Source organism: Felis catus, chromosome A2 (assembly GCF_018350175.1).
Source record: "Felis catus isolate Fca126 chromosome A2, F.catus_Fca126_mat1.0, whole genome shotgun sequence".
NCBI classification, from domain to species: Eukaryota; Metazoa; Chordata; class Mammalia; order Carnivora; family Felidae; genus Felis; species Felis catus.
This window is the reverse complement of record NC_058369.1, coordinates 97,331,109-97,348,737: the sequence shown is the minus strand read 5'-3', so window position 1 is coordinate 97,348,737 and position 17,629 is coordinate 97,331,109. Positions and strand designations below refer to the sequence as shown.

Genomic DNA, 17,629 nt, shown 5'->3' with positions numbered 1-17,629 from the left:
TTAAAAGTATTCCCCTAATCTAGCAAAATTATAAATGCATTTGCCCTTTGCTTTAACAATTCCTCTTTTAAAATTCTAGCCCAGGGGCACCTGGGTGACCCAGGGGTCACAGTTGATCATCCCGCTCTTGATTTCAGCTCAGGTCATGATCCCAGGGTCATGGGATCAAACCCCTTATCAGGCTCTGCGCTGAGCATGGGGCCTGCTTAAGATTCATTCTTTCTCTCTCTCTCTCTCTCTCTCTCTCTCTCTCTCTCTCTCTCTCTCTCTCTCTCTCCCCTCTTCTCTTCTCTTTCTTTCTCTCTCTCCCTCTGCCTCTCTCTCTCTAATAAAATCAAAACAAACAAATCTATCCCAAAGGTATTGTGAGAACAGTACAAAATGGTATAAGCCTGAGGACATTCATTGATGTATTATTCGGAACAACTGAAAACTGGAAACAAACCAGATAATCATCAATAGGGGATTGGTTGAAGAAATTATGGATGAAAAATGAGCAAAATATCTATATATGGATATTATCTTATCCTCAGAATACATTTAAAAAATAGGGTCTAGCTTTGCGCAGTGGCAGTATCGTAGCCAATGAGGTTTATCCGAGGCACGATTATTGCTAATTAAAAAATAGGGTCTAGAACAATATGAATAAAATATACACATCACAGAGGACATAAGGATATTAAAAATAGTTGCCTATACCAGGAAGGAGGAAACAGAGGATGGGACAGGTATGGAGATATTATATAGTTTTGATCTTATACCACGCAAACACTGCATAATTTAAAACCAAAATTAAAAAGAATAGAAAGCATTCCTTCTGCAATTAGAAATAAACTAAAACAATTGAACCCAAATGAATATCAGATGGTGGCATAATTATACAAAGAATATGTAATTGTTTCCGGTGACTTTCAAAGCCAGTATTTTGACTATATGTCTTTTAAAGGCTATGATCTAAGGGTCATATAAATTCTGAAGAAATCTGAAAATGCAGATTAGTAGTCATTAGTAATATTGATACTGTTATTTTGAACCTATCATATATAGAAAATATATTTCTTTAGAAGTCAAGATTTTCAGTGTTAAGAGAAAAAGACAGAAGTATGAAATTAAGAAGTTAAGAAAAAGCCTTTAACTTTTAAATTGGAATTACAAATATTAGTATGAATTCAAAATACATTTTCTCTTTTAAAAAAATAAAAGTGTTTTCCATCTTTCCATTTAAAAGCCCTTGAAGCAATGATAATCCAGTGGCAGTAAGTACACCTACCAGGGTTCTGAGGAGAAATCACCAACTCCAGGTCTAGAACTGGATATATGTAAGATGAATTTAGGCCATCTTATTCCAGATAGTGAGGAAGCTATCAAAGACTAATGAATCAGGGGCACCTCGATGGCTCAGTTGGTTAAGCATCCAACTTTGGCTCAGGTCATGATCTCACAGTGTGTGGGTTTGAGCCCCACATGGGGCTCTGTGCTGACAGCTCAGAGACTAGAGCCTGCGTTGGATTCTGTGAATCCCTCTCTCTCTATTCCTCCCTCACTCACACTCTGTCTCTCTCCCCAAAATAAAAGAAACATTAAAAACCATTTAAAAAGAAGACTAATGAATTATATCATAAAAACAGGAGGGTAACAACAAGGGCCTTTCAATGATCTAAAATAAGGCAATATGAACATCAAAACAAATAATGACCACAATATATATAAATATATAAAAATGAATTAATAATTACACACACATGCACGCCTCCTTGGTCACATTTGGAGACTGCTAGGGCACTCTCCCATTACTTTGAAAACTGGTAAGTTAACAGAAAGAATAAAGTATTTATCCTTTTTTATTTATCCTTAAATTTATACCACTGGGAAACTAAATAGTGTATAAAAGTTATTCATAGAAGAATCTCACCTTATACATGCATGATGTTAGAAGATACCTCTAATGAAAGTATGCATCTGGGTAATGATAATCCGTGGATGCCGAAGTCGTGGCTCAAAAGGTTGATGGAGGAATTAGGCTTATGTCTCTGAATCCATGGATAATTTCAGTGGCAACAGACATTCTTTGCTTCTTGATATGATGAAGTAGCACACACCTCCTCCCCATGAAGAAATCTTGAAGAAAGAAAAAAAAAATTGAACCTGAAGTTAATCAAACCTCTAGATCTATCATTCATGAGGCAATATTGGGGATAAAGGAACAAGTTGGAAGAAACCAGGGGAAGTCAACCAGCCAAATCCATAATGTTGGCCACTCTACAGGAAAAATACCTTACGTTTTCCAACAAACCAATGAACTTTTTAAAAGGAGTGAGAGGAGGAGCCAATGCTTTTATAGCTTTTATATGGGATGCAGCATGTCATTAAAAGGTTTTTGGTGGAATAAGACCTGTATTTGTGACTACTCTTGGTGGTTTTTGAGAATGATCAGAGCAAAAGGGTCTTATGTACTCTGAGGATCTTATGTACAGAACCTTTGGGAATTCTGGGGATTCCAAGTGCTACAGGGAAGCTTGATTTGGTATTTGCTGCCTTTACGTCCCCTGCAGCCAAAGCCCTCAGGAGATGGCTCAGCCTACATTCAGCTACAGCTGCAGCTTTCTGTCCAGCTCGGGTAGGAATTTTGAAAACAGTTTTCTAATACGCCAGAACCTCTGCCATTTTATTTTAATGAGGAAGTATATAAAGCTGTTGTAGGTCATCCTGCAGTCTAAGTGAAATTCCTTCTCGCCACAGCCTGAAGACAAGTCACTGCTGTGGTTTCACCAGACAGCCTGATTAAAAGGAATGTCTCGTTCTAGGTACAAAAAGACACAAAATAGAACAGGCTGGCTTTAAATAACATAGTCTTTTATTGAAAAAAAAATTACTCTGGACCGCCACTCATTCCTGCTCTATGCACACACACTGTCACATGTTTAACCATACAAACTGCAGTGGAGGCTTTAAAACTGCCTGGATCACAGCATCTCTAGATATACATGCTATCTCTGCCAACAGTCTCGTAGACATTTAGCTAATGATGTAACTCTGTAATGTTCTTTGGAGTATCTGTTCCTGTATTGTAATAGTGGCTCCAGTAAAATATGGGTCTTGTGATAAAAATAAGGAAAGGTGGAAAAGTGGAGTTTGTAGTTTTAAGAGATTCTTCGTCTAGGTATTTTAAGCCTAGAATGAAGGCAAGCAAATGTGGGCATTGGAACCATCCAAAATTATTTTCTCTTCACTCAGTATTCAATTGGTAACCAAGTATATCTGTTCAAGACTATTCTAGTGCTGCTTATCTTATTCCAGGAAAACTAAAACATTTTCCCAAATTTCCTCCCTGCCTGTCTGCTCCCTATCCAATCATCCACACTGATGCCAGGGTAATCTTTTTGAAAAAAAAATCTTATCAAGATTTACTCCTCTTAAACTCTTCAGATGTTTGCTGTTGAATCTTCATGTTAACTGCCCAAGCCCCTAGTGTGTCATTTAAGGCTTCTTAAAAGTGGGCCATGACATTCCTCTCCAGATGTATCTCCCCCATTCCAACATCACCAGTAAGCTACATTTCAGTTGCACTAAATTATGTTCAGTTTCCAAAGAATGTGATACTGCTTTGGCTTTTTTGGTAATGTAATTAACGAATTTTGCACATGAGAACCATCCAGGGAGCCAGTTATACGGCAGGCTCCTATGCCCAATGACTGGGGGTTTTGATTTAGTGGGTTTGAGTTAGCAAAGATGTACATGACAGACAATGACTCCAGATGATTAGAAGGTACACTTGTGCCACACTTTGAGGAACACTATTTTATGCATCAGTGTAAGTTTTTGTTTTCTTTGAAATGAATAGCCTTCCCTCTTTACTAACCACTTGGTAAGCTGAATCTTCTTATTGGCGGCATTCCTTGAGTTACCTCAACCAGGTTTAATCATTTGTCCTGTGGTTTCGCTATATCTAATACAACTTCCTAGTTGCACTAAGATAGCATTTAGTTATTTTCCTAGGATTTTTGTTGTTAGGGTGTTCAAGTTTTTCATGCAAAACTAATAGGTTATATTTTTATTTTGAAATATGTTATTATACTCACTGTATACTATATAGAAAATTAAAAGTATCTATAAAGATAAGAATAAAAATAGTCCAAAATTTCATCACTGAATAAGAACCACTCTTCTGTTCCCTTGAAGTGGAAGTAACTTAGTCAAGAGGTATGAACATGTTAATGCTCTCAGTATATGCTGACAAATTACATTACAAAGTTCTATCAGTTTATCTCTATCTAAGAATCTAAGAATGTATGCAAATGCCCAACACACTGGGTTTTAAACGAGCAGAAAAATAAATTCACTTCTTTGTCATAATAGAATTATATCTCATCATTATTTTAATTGGTATTTCCAGGATTATTACTAAGGTTGAACCTTTACAAATTTTATACATTTTCTTTCATTAAAGGTTAATACTTCCTTTAAACTCAGCTCAAAATTTTTAACATAAAAATAGAGCTTAAATTTTACAATTTAATTTTAATCATGAAAGGTTTCAACTGTACAGAAAATTACAGAAAACTAGTATAATTGACCCAGTTTAGAAAAGATGTCAGATTTGTTTCAGGAGCTTTTTCTATATTAATGGAGCTCAAGATTCAAAATGCACCTCATCCTATTTTCCTCTCTCATGAGAAGTAACTGCTCTCCTGATATTGGAGTGTATACATTCTCTGCATATTTCTTTTTAATTTTTTTAATGTTTATTTTTTGAGAGAGCACGAGTGGGGGAGGGGCAGAGAGAGGGAGACACAGAATCTGAAGCAGGTTCCAGGCTCTGAGCTGTCAGCACAGAGCCCAACGCTGGGCTCAAACTCATGAACCACGAGATCATGACCAGAGCCAAAGTCAGATACTTAACCACCTGAGCCATTAAGGTGCCACAATTCTCTGCATATTTTAATGCTTGTATTATAAATATAATAACTCATAGCAACATGAAGTATTGTTCTATGTGCTTTAAAATTACTCATATGGTGTCACACCATATATATCCATTGTCATCATGCATTTTTACTATTGTTTTGGATATACCCTCTAAATCCATTTTGTTTTATGAAGATCTGCTTCATTTATTTTTACTACTCTATAGTATTCCATTACATAAATATAGCATGGTGTGTTCATTTCCCTGTTGATGGATATTTACTTTATTCCCAAATTTTGGTTATTATAAACAATAATGAATATTTATATACATATCTCATTACACACATATATGTGCATAAAAGTGAAACTGTCAAAGACAAGTTCATTCAACCTACTAGATTTTGCCAAATTGCTCTCCAAATACTTGTAGCCAGCAATGTATACAAATTTATATTTCTTCAAGTTTTTGCAACATTGTGCATCAATGATGTCTTTATTGACATTCATATAAGTGAGAAGTTATACCTCATTACTGTTTTCATTTTTATTTTCTGATTAGTAATGGGATTGAAAATTATTTTTTCACATTTTATTGGCTATTCTTCTATAAATTGCCTCTTTATACTCTTTTCCCATTTTTCCATTTGACTTTGTGTCTTTTATAATTAACACATTTTTTATGCATTCTGGGTAAGAATTCCTTGTTAGTTATATAATATAGAGATACCTTCTTCCAATTTGTGTAAACAGTGATGTTTTATTTTCCCTTTGCCTGTTGGATTATGATGTTACCTTATTGCATAAAATGTCAGAAATCTGGGTTAATTTAGCACTTTCTCAACTTTTAAATTGATTATGTAGCCTCATTACAAGAAAGCAGGAAGTATGATGTTTGTGCCAAAGCCCAGATCATGTGCTACTTCCTTAGTAAAACAGTAACATTTGAACAAAGAGATAAGAAAGGTTTTATGTATTATAAGAAGTATTATATTGCATATAAAAAGAAATATTGGAAGAAATATTGGCTAGGAATTTCCCCAAACTAATTAAAGACATGAATATACATTCAAGAAGCTCTGTGTACCCCACATAGAAAATAAAACAAAACAAACAAAACCTACTAAGCACATCACAGTCCAACTTCTGAATGCTAAAAACAAACTGACAATCTTCATATACCTAGAAAAACAGAGATAATACCTCCAAATGAGCATCAAAAAGGCCGATGATTGACATTTCCACAGAAATTATGGAAGTCAGAAAATGACAGATTAACATTTTAAAGTGCTAAAGAAAAACAAACAAACCCTGCAAACCAATATTCTATATCCAGCAAAAAATCCTTCAGAATCGAAGGATAAGTAAAGATGTTTACAGTTAAACACAGCTGAGAGGATTTGCTGCCAGCAGATTTGCACTACAAGTAACATTATTGGGAATTCTGAAGGAAAATGATTCCAGATGGAAGCACATAACTGCAAAATGGAATGAGAACACTAGAAGATGTAAACATCAAAAACTATAAATGAGCCCATCTCTGCTGCTGCTCTCACAGTGCGGAGCTGGGACACATAGCTGTGTTGGAGACGCCGCCCTCAGGCCGCAGGAAGCCACACCTGGAGAAGCTGCTGTGGGGGATCACTTGAAGCCTAGAGTCACCCCCAGGTGTGACAGACGTTACTATCATAGGAAAGTCACCTGCTGAACATCCTATGGGTTTCTCCATGGGAACAAAATAATAACTGCATGCTACCTGAGGATGTGAAGAAATTTTTTCCTGATGACCAGTGGCTGCCACATGACATGAGTGTGAAGCTGGACGAGCACACCATTCCAGTGGGCAGCATGACACCTAACAGCATCTCCAAGCCAACTTGACTCAACCAGTCTTCCATGCATTCACTCCCTAATGCACCAGCCTTGGCAGGCCTGGAGGATTGGTGCACTTGAAGCCAGTGAGAATGTCCAGAGAAGCCTCACTTTGATTCTTACAGTGTGATATTGAGTTGGATCCTTGCAATGGGAAGGGAAGGTTTGCCTTGCCTACAAAAGAGGGAAGCCAGCAATAGCACAAGATGCTGAAATTTGGCTACTAGATAGAGAGTTATACAGGCATTTTATTTTTTCTTTTAATTTTTTTTTTAATGTGTATTCTTGAGAGAGAGAGAGAGAGAGAGAGAGAGAGAGAGAGAGAGAGAGTTGGGGAGGGGCAGAGTGTGAGAAGGAGACACAGAACTGAAACAGTCTCTAGGCTCCAAGCTGTAGCCCGATGGGGGGCTTGAACCCAAGAACTGCTGGATCATGACCTGAACCAGAGGTGGATGCCCAACTGACTGAGCCACCCAGGCGCCCCTATACTCGCATTTTCTCACAGATACCTTTACCGCTTAGTATGTCCTGCTCCTCATGTATCTGGGCCTGCCACAGTGGCAGTATGACTTCACCAGCTATGGCATCCCACAAGTCAAGCAATGGTTCAACATTTATAAACCCATCACCTACAACACAAACCAACTCATAGAAGAAACCAACTCCTTCATGAACAAGCTGGATCGCAGCAAAGTGTTCAAGAGCAAGAACAAGACCTTAATCCCCCAAAAGAAAGAGCCCAACCAGCCTGCAGGTGGCCAGAAAGGGCCCTCAGTTCCTTCCTTCACCTCTAAATTCTCTTGTAGCCCTGGAAACCCTGTTGGAAATGAGCATCCCCACTTCCCTGCCAGTCCCACAGCGATGATTTCCATGCACAGACGGCCCAAGCCTCTTCCCATCTGAGTGAGCCAAATCCTAGGCCTTTGACTCCTGTCAGCATTAGCCAAGAGTTCAAGGGCATACTCAGGTCTCCCCCAGAGTCCTTTCCTTACCCTCAGCTTTGGAGAGCTGTGGAGTTTCAGAACTTGTTTAAGTAGCTAAACAGATCTGTAAAGAGCTTTCCTTTCTCTCCACTCCCAACCCTCTACACTTTTCAGCAGTGATTAGAGAAGGGCTCCAGAGAAACCATTGGTTTTGACCCATGAAGCATTAGAATGGTGCTGCTCTGTTGGTAACTGTTAGCCACATGTGACTGTTTATATTAAAAATTCAGTTCCTCAATTACATTAGTTATGTTGTGAGTATTCATGTGGCTAGTATTATCATCACAGAAAATTCTCTTGGGCAGCACTGCATCAGAATATTTTCATGCTGCCCTTTCCCAGATTAGTTTATTTTTGTTAGAGAATGTGGATATCTCAATTTGATGGGTATCATGTTCCATTAAAATTCTTAAAAAAATTTTTTTATGTTTATTTATTTTTGAGAGAGAAACAGAGACAGAACATGAGTGGGGAGGGGCAGAGAGAGAAGGAGACACAGAACCGGAAGCAGGCTCCAGGCTCTGAGCTGTCAGCACAGAGCCAGACACGGGGCTAGAACCCATGAACTGTGTGATCATGGCCTGAGCTGAAGTCCAACGTCAACCGAGTGAGCCACCCAGGCACCCCCCTGTTAAAATTCTTGAAGCTACAATTGTATATGTGCTTTTTGTCTTTCATAAGTAATTCTCACTCTGCTCCTTTTTTCAGTTTCCTATAAAGTTTGTTGTTTCCAGTAAAGGAAAAAAACTATAAATGAACATTCTGCTTACAAGCATTGAGTATTATATCTTATGCATATAAAAGCTTACATTTAAAATATATGAAATTGGGGCGCCTGGGTGGCGCAGTCGGTTAAGCGTCCAACTTCAGCCAGGTCACGATCTCGCGGTCCGGGAGTTCGAGCCCCACGTCAGGCTCTGGGCTGATGGCTCAGAGCCTGGAGCCTGTTTCCGATTCTGTGTCTCCCTCTCTCTCTCTGCCCCTCCCCGTTCATGCTCTGTCTCTCTGTCCCAAAAATAAATAAACGTTGAAAAATAAAATAAAATAAAATAAAATAAAATAAAATAAAATAAAATAAAATAAAATAAAATATATGAAATTGATGGCATCAAAGGTGTTTTGACTAATGGAATTAAACTATTTTTGTTTCTTGTATGCTTTGGGAAGTATTACAACTTACCGTGTAGAACTCATACAGTGACTTTAAGAATAATCAATGAAATAATAACAAAATATATATAGCTAAAAAGCTAATAGAGTAATGAATGAAATAATAAAAAAATAAAACAATGACCAGAAAAACAAATAAATAAATAAAAGACCAGAAAAGATAAATGAAGAAACAAAGATGAAACAATTAGAAAACAATGGCAAGATGGTTGACTTAAACTCAACCATCTCAGTAATATAATAGGTAATAATAGGTAACTAGAAATTAATATAAGATTATTGGAAAATCTCTAAGTGTTTAGAAATTAAATACACAGTTATATAGCACATGTGTCAAAAAATAAATCACAATGAATTATGTTTTAAATTGAATGAAAAAATGTGACATGACAAAAATTCCAAGAAGCAGTTAAAGTGGTGGCCAAAGGGAAATTCTTAGCTCTAAATTAGTATACTGAAAAAGAAGTTGAGAATCAATCTTCCAATCTACCATCTCAAAGAACTAGAAAATTAACTACAAATTGAACATATTTAAGTACTCCCTAAGGAATAGAAGAAAATGTTTTAAAAGCAGACATCATTGTATGAAAGACCTAAATGTAAGACAGGAAGCCATCTCCTCGAGAAGAAAGCAGGCAAAAACCTCTTTGATTTTGGCCGCAGCAACTTCTTACTCAACACGTCTCTAGAGGCAAGGGAAACAAAGGCAAAAATGAACTACTGGGACCTCATCAAAATAAAAAGCTTCTGCAAAGTGAAGGAAATAATCAGCAAAACTAAAAGGCAACTGACAGAATGGGAGAAGATATTTGCAAATGACATATCTGATAAAGGGTTAGTATCCAAAATATATAAAGAACTTATCAAACTCAACACCCAAAACCAAATAATCCAGTGAAGAAATGAGCAAAAGACATGAATAGACACTTCTCCAAAGAAGACATCCAGATGGCCAACTGACACATGAAAAAATGTTCCACATCACTCATCATCAGGGAAATACAAATCAAAACCACAATGAGATACCACCTGACACCTGTCAGAATGGCTAACATTAACAACTCAAGCAACAACAGATGTTGGCGAGGATGTGGAGAAAAAGGATCTCTTTTGCATTGTTGGTGGGAATGCAAGCTGGTGCAGCCACTCTGGAAAACAGTATGGAGGTTCCTCAAAAAACTAAAAATAGAACTACCCTACATGCAGCAATGGCACTACTAGGCATTTATCCAAGGGATACAGGTGTGCTGTTTTCAAGGGACACATGCACCCCCAGATTTATAGCAGCACTATCAACAATAGCCAAAGTATGGAAAGAGCCCAAATGTCCATCGATGGATGAATGGATAAAGAAGATGTGGTATGTATGTATGTACATATGTATATATTATACACACACACACACACACACACACTTACACACACACACACAATGGAGTATTACTTGGCAATGAAAAGGATGAAATCTTGCCATTTGCAACTACATGGATGGGACTGGAAGGTATTATGCTAAGTGAAATTAGTCAGAGAAAGACAAAAATCCTGTAACTTCACTCATATGAGGACTTTAAGAGACAAAACAGATGAACATAAGGGAAGGGAAGCAAAAATAATATAAAAACAGGGAGGGGGACAAAACAGGAGAGACTCATAAATATGGAGAACAAACAGAGGGTTGTTGGAGGGGTTGTGAGAGGGGGGATAGGCTAAATGGATAAGGGGCAGTAAGGAATCTACTCCTGAAATCATTGTTGCACTATATGCTAACTAATTTGGATGTAAATTAAAAATAAAATAAAATAAAAAAATAAAAAATAAAATTTAAAAAATAAAAAAATAAAATAAAATAAAAAAGCAGACATCATTGTAAAGAAAATGAATACATCAAAAATTATTTCTCAAAAAATCAAATATTTTGTTAATAGCAAGATATTAAAGAAAGATAAAGAATATAAATTATCAATATCATAAGTGGAAAAACAGACATTACAAATCCTAAAGATCTTGAAAATAGAATGGATATTAACAAATTAATACCAATAAATTTGATAATTTAAATAAGCAAATACTTTTAAAACCACACATGACAAAATAAGAATAACTATATCATTTGAGAGGTCCAGTGCAAAATGAGAGTTTCTTTGTTCAAACATTGATAAAAAATTTAAATATGGTGACAGTAAAGCATTAAATTAGTGCAAGACATTTATAAGTGCATGTCATTTCCCAGATTATATGACCATGGGCTGGCCTTGCTTCTAAAACTGACATACAAATGAAAATTCTGATCACTTATATATCCATTAAAGAAAATGAAGCCACAATTTTCAACTTTCCAGAGATTTAACATGAAATAATGCCAATTTGCAAAATCACTTTCAGCAAATAATAACATTTCCTATTTTTCGAGTCTCTAATAGGGTAATAATTGGCAAAAGCATTAAATGACAAATATCATACCATCATCTTAATAGATGCAGAAAAGATATCTGATAAAATTGAACAGCAATTCATGATAAAAAAATAATCTCAACAAATAGGAATATAAGAGATCCTCTTTCATCTGAAAATGGAAGTCCACAAAAACCTATGGTTAATATTGTAACTAAAAATGAAATATTGAATACTTTCCCGGTGATTTGGAATAAAACAAATTGGTCCAATACTATCATTTCTATTCAAATTTTACTGGAACTCCTCAACACTGTAAAATTTCAAGAAAAGGACATAAAATCTATAAATATTGGACAGAAAAAAGTAAAATTATCATAATTTTCAGTAACATATTTGAATAGCTAGAAAATATAAAGGAATCTACAAATTATATCATTTATAAGTGAGTTCGGCAAGGTCACTGGACACAAGATCAATATAAAAATAAATTGTATTTCTATATACCAGAAACAAGCAATTAGAAAATGAGATATAATATACAAGTGTCCAAAAAATCAAATGCCTAGGAATAAATGTAGCAAAATATGTACAAGAACTCTACCATGAAGATCAAAGTCGTTGCTGAGAGAAATTAAAGATCTAAATAAATGGTGATCAATCAATTGGATATCCATGTGAAAAAAAAAAGTGAACCTTAATGTCTACTTCATACAATAAACAGAAATTAACTGGAAATAGGGCATAAATTGAAATGTGAAAGGTAAATTATAAAGCTCTCAAGGAGAAAATGTAGGAGAATATCTTTATGACCTTGGAGTAGTCAAGGGACATAGGACCGAAAAACACACTATAAAAGACATTGGTGAATTGTACTTCATAAAAATTAAGATGTTCTTTTCATCAAAAGAGATTTTAAAAGTAAATCAAACACTGGAAAAAGTTAATTTCAGTGCATATATTGGACAAAGAACCCATATCCGGACTATAAAAAATTTCCAACAAATCAATAGGAAAAAAATCAATAAAAAAATAATGGGACACAAATATGAACAGGAACTTTACAAAACAGAATGTGCAAACTGCAGATAAGCATATGAGAAGGTGATCAACAGAATTAGCCATCAGGAATACATTTGAAAGCCATAATAAAATACTACTATCTACCCATAAGCATGACTAAAAAGAGCTAACAGTATCTAGTGTTGGCAAGTATGCACAGGAACTCTGGCTATCACACATTGTTCAAAAGAGTGTAAATTGATACAACCATTTTAGTCAATTCTTTGGCAGAATCTGCTAAAACTGACCATACAGGTACCATATTACCCAGCAATTATACTTCCAAGTACATGTCCAACAGAAATATGATGCATATGTCTATCAGAAGACATGTAAAAATGGTCATTTTAGCTTTATTCATAATAGTAAAAATCTGGAAACATTTCAACTATCCACCAACTTGAGAGTGAATAAATGAAATAATACACAGTAGTGGAAAGAAAGATCCACTACTGAACAAAACAGCACAGATAAATTTAGCAGAAGTAATACTAAGACAAAAAAAACCATACATATTGTATAGTTTCATTTATATGATGGTCAAGAATAGGCAGAACTAATCTATTGTGATAAAGGTCAGAAGATAAGTTGCTCTTTATTTTGATAAAGGTCAGAAGTGAGTATATTAACCTTAAAAGGAAATGAGGTAGGCTTCTGGGGTGGTGATAACAGTCCATATCTCAATCTGGATGGTTGTTATATAGGGACATAAATTAGTAAAAAAAAAAAAAAATCACTTTTTGTACTTTACTGTATGTAAGTTATAACTCACTTTCAAAAAGCATGAAAAAATATTTTTAAAAATTTTTAAATGTTTTTATTTATTTTTGAGAGAGAGAGACAGAGTGCGAATGAAGAAGGGGCAGAGAGAGAGGCAGACACAGAATCTGAAGCAGGCTCCAGGCTCTGAGCTATTAGCACAGAACCTGACATGGGGCTTGAACCCAAAAATCATGAGATCATGACTTGAGCCAAAGTCAGATGCTTAACCAACAGAGCCACCCAGCTGCCCCCAAAAATATTTTTAAAAACAGAAGGGTGAGACTTTTAAGATGAGAAGTTAGAATTGATGCCAAGGTTTTGTTATTGTTTTGTTTTTTAGCCTAGAATCTGGAAGAATAGCAATATCATTAACTGAGATGGGGAAGGGTTAACCATATGTTAACCCATATGTTATGGGTTAGACTGAAAGCTCAGTGTTGGACATGCTGCATGTGGAGATACCTATTAGATCTCCAATTCAATGTGTAATTGGTAATAGGGATCTGGAGTTCAGGAGCAAACTGTCCACTGGTGTATAGATGACATTTTTAGCTTTAAGACTGGATGCCATCACCAAAGGAATAAGGATAGAGAATATAAGCAAGGATGGATCTCTGGTGTGCTGTCATGTCAAAGAGGGGGAAGAAGGGAAGTGGAGTGGAATGCAATGCAATGCAATGCAATGCAAACTGAGAAGGAGCAACTAAAGAGGAGGGTTATGTCCTAGAAACTGAATAATGAAAGTATATCAAGGAGAAGAGCATAACTGACTGCATCAGATGCCATCGATAAGTAAGATGAGGAATGAGAATTGAATATTAGTTTAGCAATGAGGATATTATCGAGGACCTTGGAAAAAGCAGTTTAGGGGACATAGAGGGAATGCAAATCTGGATGGAGTGAATTTGAAAGAGAAAGAGGGGCACCTGAGTGGGGGCTCAGTCCAACTTTGGCTCTGGTCATGATCTCATGGTTCGTGAGTTCAAGCCCCACATCGGGCTCACTGCTATCAGCACAGAGCTCACTTTGGATCCTCCATCCTCCTCTCTCTACCTCTCCCCAGCTTGCGTTCTCTCAAAAATAAATAAAGAAAAAAAAAAAGAAAGAAAGAGAAAGGTGGAGTTGGAGACATTCCTATAGACATCTCTTTTAAGAAGTTTTGATGCAAAGGAGAGGAAAGGAGAAGTTATGCCACGTAGAAGTAGGATCAAGCATTTTGCTTTTTTTTATATAGGTTAGGAGAAATAACAGATATTTATATGCTGAGGGCAATGATCTAGTAAAGAGCTAATATGGGAAAGAAAAAATTTGGAGCTATATTTTTGTATAGGCAACAGGAGATGGGATCTAGAGCACAAGTGAGGAGATTTGCCTTGGATTGGCTCATGGGTGGTTGATCTGTGGCAACACATGGGAGGGCAAGGTATGTTATGTAGATACTCGGAAGTGAGAAGATGTGGTGGCAGGCGTCTGTGGAAGTTATCTTCCAATTGTTTGATTTTCTCAGTAAGGAAGCCAGTTATCAGTCGAAAGTGAGGAAGGGAGAGGAGGTTGAGGTGGTTCAAGGACAGAAGATAATATATGAAATAGACTTTCAGGAGAAGGTAAAGATGAATGGCCTTATGGCATACACTTTGATGGTCTGACAGCCTAGCTGGCTGGCTTGAAGTGTGTTTTCACGAATACGGTTTTGAATTTTTCTACAGTTAGTAACAGCTCATGGGCTGACATAAAGCAAGTGGAGAGATTAATTTAACCAGGGTTGTAATTTTTGTGATGTTAGCACAATACTGAGGAATGCACAGAATGGAGTTATGGAATTGAGAGAAGAACAGATGCAGGATAAATGGAAGGATATGACTACAATTATTATCTATGAAATGTAAGCTAGATGAAGAGAGAAGAGAAAGCATCAGGGGAGAGCATAAAAAGTGGTAGGATCAACAGACTTTCAGTCTATTGTATATTGCTGTTGAAATATATTGCTGAGAAAGAAGGTAATAATAAAGGTAATAATAAAGATTAGAGAAGAATTAAGTGATATAGAGACTAAAATAACAACAGAATAGATCAATGAAATCAGGAGCTGGTACTTTGAAAAAAGTCAATAAAATTGATATCCTCTAGCCAGACTTATCAAGACATAAAGAGAAAGGACTCAAATAAATAAAATCATAAATGAGAGAGAAGAAATAACAACACCACATAAATACAAACAATTATAAGAGAATATTATGAAAAACTATATGCCAACAAATTGGACAACTTAGAAGAAATGGATAAATTCCTGCAAACATATAAACTATCAAAACTGAAACAGGAAGAAATAGAAAATTAAAAAAAAATTTAACATATATTCATTATTATTATTCATATTATTCATCCAGGCTCTGAACTGACAGCACAGAGCAGGGCTTGAACTCACAAACCGTGAGATCATGACCTGAGCTAAAGTTGGACACTTAACCGAGTGAGCCACTCAGGCGCCCCTAGAAAATTTGAACAGAACCAATAACCACCAAAGAAATTGAATCAGTAATCAAGAAACTCCCAACAAACAAAAATCCAGGACCAGATGGCTTTACAGATGAATTCTACCAAACATTTAAAGAAGAGTTAATACTTATTCTTCTCTATTCCAAAAATAAGGAAAAAAAGGAAAACTTCTCAATTCATTCTATGAGGACAGTATTTACCCTGATACCAAAGCCAGACAAAGACAACACTAAAAAAGGGAACTAGGGTCAATATCCCTCATGAACATAGATGCAAAAAATCTCAATAAAATACTAGCAAACTGAATTCAGCAATGCATTTAAGTAATCATTCATCACAATCAAGTGGGATTTATTCCTGGGTTGTAAGCGTGGTTCAATATTTGCAAATCAATGTGATACATCACATCAATATGAGAAAGGATAAGAACTATATGATTATTTCAATAGACACAGGAAAAGGCATTTGACAAAGCACAACATCCATTCATGATAAAACTATCAATAAAGTAAGTTTAGAGGGAACATACCTCAAAATAATAAAGGCCATCTAAGAAAAACCCACAGTTAGCATCATCCTTAATGGGAAAAACTGAGAGTTTTTCCCATAAGGTCAGGAATAAGACAAGGATATCTACTCTCACCACTTTAATCCAACATGGTATTGGAAGTCCTAGCCACAGAAATCAGACAACAAAAATAAATAAAAGGCAACCAAATCAGTAAGGAAGAAATAAAACTTTCACTATTTACAGATGACCTGATACTGTAAATAGAAAACCCAAAGACTCCACTAAAAAACTGCTAGAACTGATAAACAAATTGAGTAAAGTCACAGGATACAAAATCAATGTATAGAAATCTTTTGCATTTCTACATACACCAAACAATGAAGCAGAATTAGGATAAATTAAGCAACAATCCCATTTACAATTATACCCAAATTAATAAGATACCTAGGAATAACCTAACCAAAGAGGTGAATGACCTATACTTTGAAACTACAGAACACTGATAAAAGAAATTGCAGACCACAAAAAGAAATGGAAAGATATTCCATGTTCATGGATTGGAATAACAAATACTGTTAAAATGTCTATATGACCCAAAGCAATCTACACCTTTAATGCAATTCCTATCAAAATACCAACATCATTTTTCACAGAACTGGAACAAACAATCCTAAAATTTTTATGGAACCAGAAAAGAACTCAAACAGCCAAAGCAACCTTGAAAAACAAAAGCAAAGCTAGAGACAACACAACTTTGGACTTCAAGTTATATTACAAAGCTATAGTGATCAAAATAGTATGGTATTGGCACAAAAACAGACATATAGATCAATAGAATATAAAATCCAGAAATAAACCCACAATTATATGGTCAATTAATCTTCAACAAAGCAGGAAAGAATATCCAATGGGAGAAATACAGTCTCTTCAACAAATGGTGTTGGGAAAACTCAACAGAAACATGCAGAAGAATGAGACTGGACCACTTTCTTACACAAAAATAAATACACAAAAATAAATTCAAAATTGATTAAAAACCTAAATGTGAGGCCTGAAACCATAAAAATACCAGAGGAGAACATAGGTAATAACTTCTTTGACACTGGCTCTAGCAGCTTCTTTCTAGATATGTCTCCTGAGACAAGGGAAACAAAAGCAAAAAATAAACTATAGGAACTTCATCAAAATAAAAACCTTCTGCACAGTGAAGGAAACAATCAGCAAAACTAAAAGGCAACCTATGGAATGGGAGAAGATATTTGCACATGACATACCTGATAAACAGTATCTGAAATAAATAAGGAACTTCTAAAATGCAACACTCAAAAAACAAATCCAACTTAAAAATGGGAAGAAGACATGAACAAACATTTCCTCAAAGAAGACATACATTTGGCCAACAGATACATGAAGAAATGTTCATTATTTATGATCAGGGAAAGGCAAATCAAAACTATAATGAGATATCCCCTCACAC

General features: G+C 35.7%; 1 protein-coding gene and 1 non-coding gene across 3 annotated transcripts in view; one reads left to right on the top strand and one right to left on the bottom strand.

Annotated features, from left to right (window-relative positions):
- Positions 1-17,629, bottom strand: part of GNGT1 (G protein subunit gamma transducin 1) — a 56,343-nt gene that overhangs the window by 26,418 nt on the left and 12,296 nt on the right. For both annotated transcript variants that reach the window (XM_045052384.1, XM_045052383.1), the window contains exon 2: positions 1,913-2,118. The gene's annotated coding sequence lies outside the window, so the exon portion shown is untranslated. The remainder of the gene's footprint in view (positions 1-1,912; positions 2,119-17,629) is intronic.
- LOC111559680 lies at positions 557-697 on the top strand. The gene has a single exon (XR_002740792.1). It is a non-coding gene; the product is annotated as a U4 spliceosomal RNA (small nuclear RNA).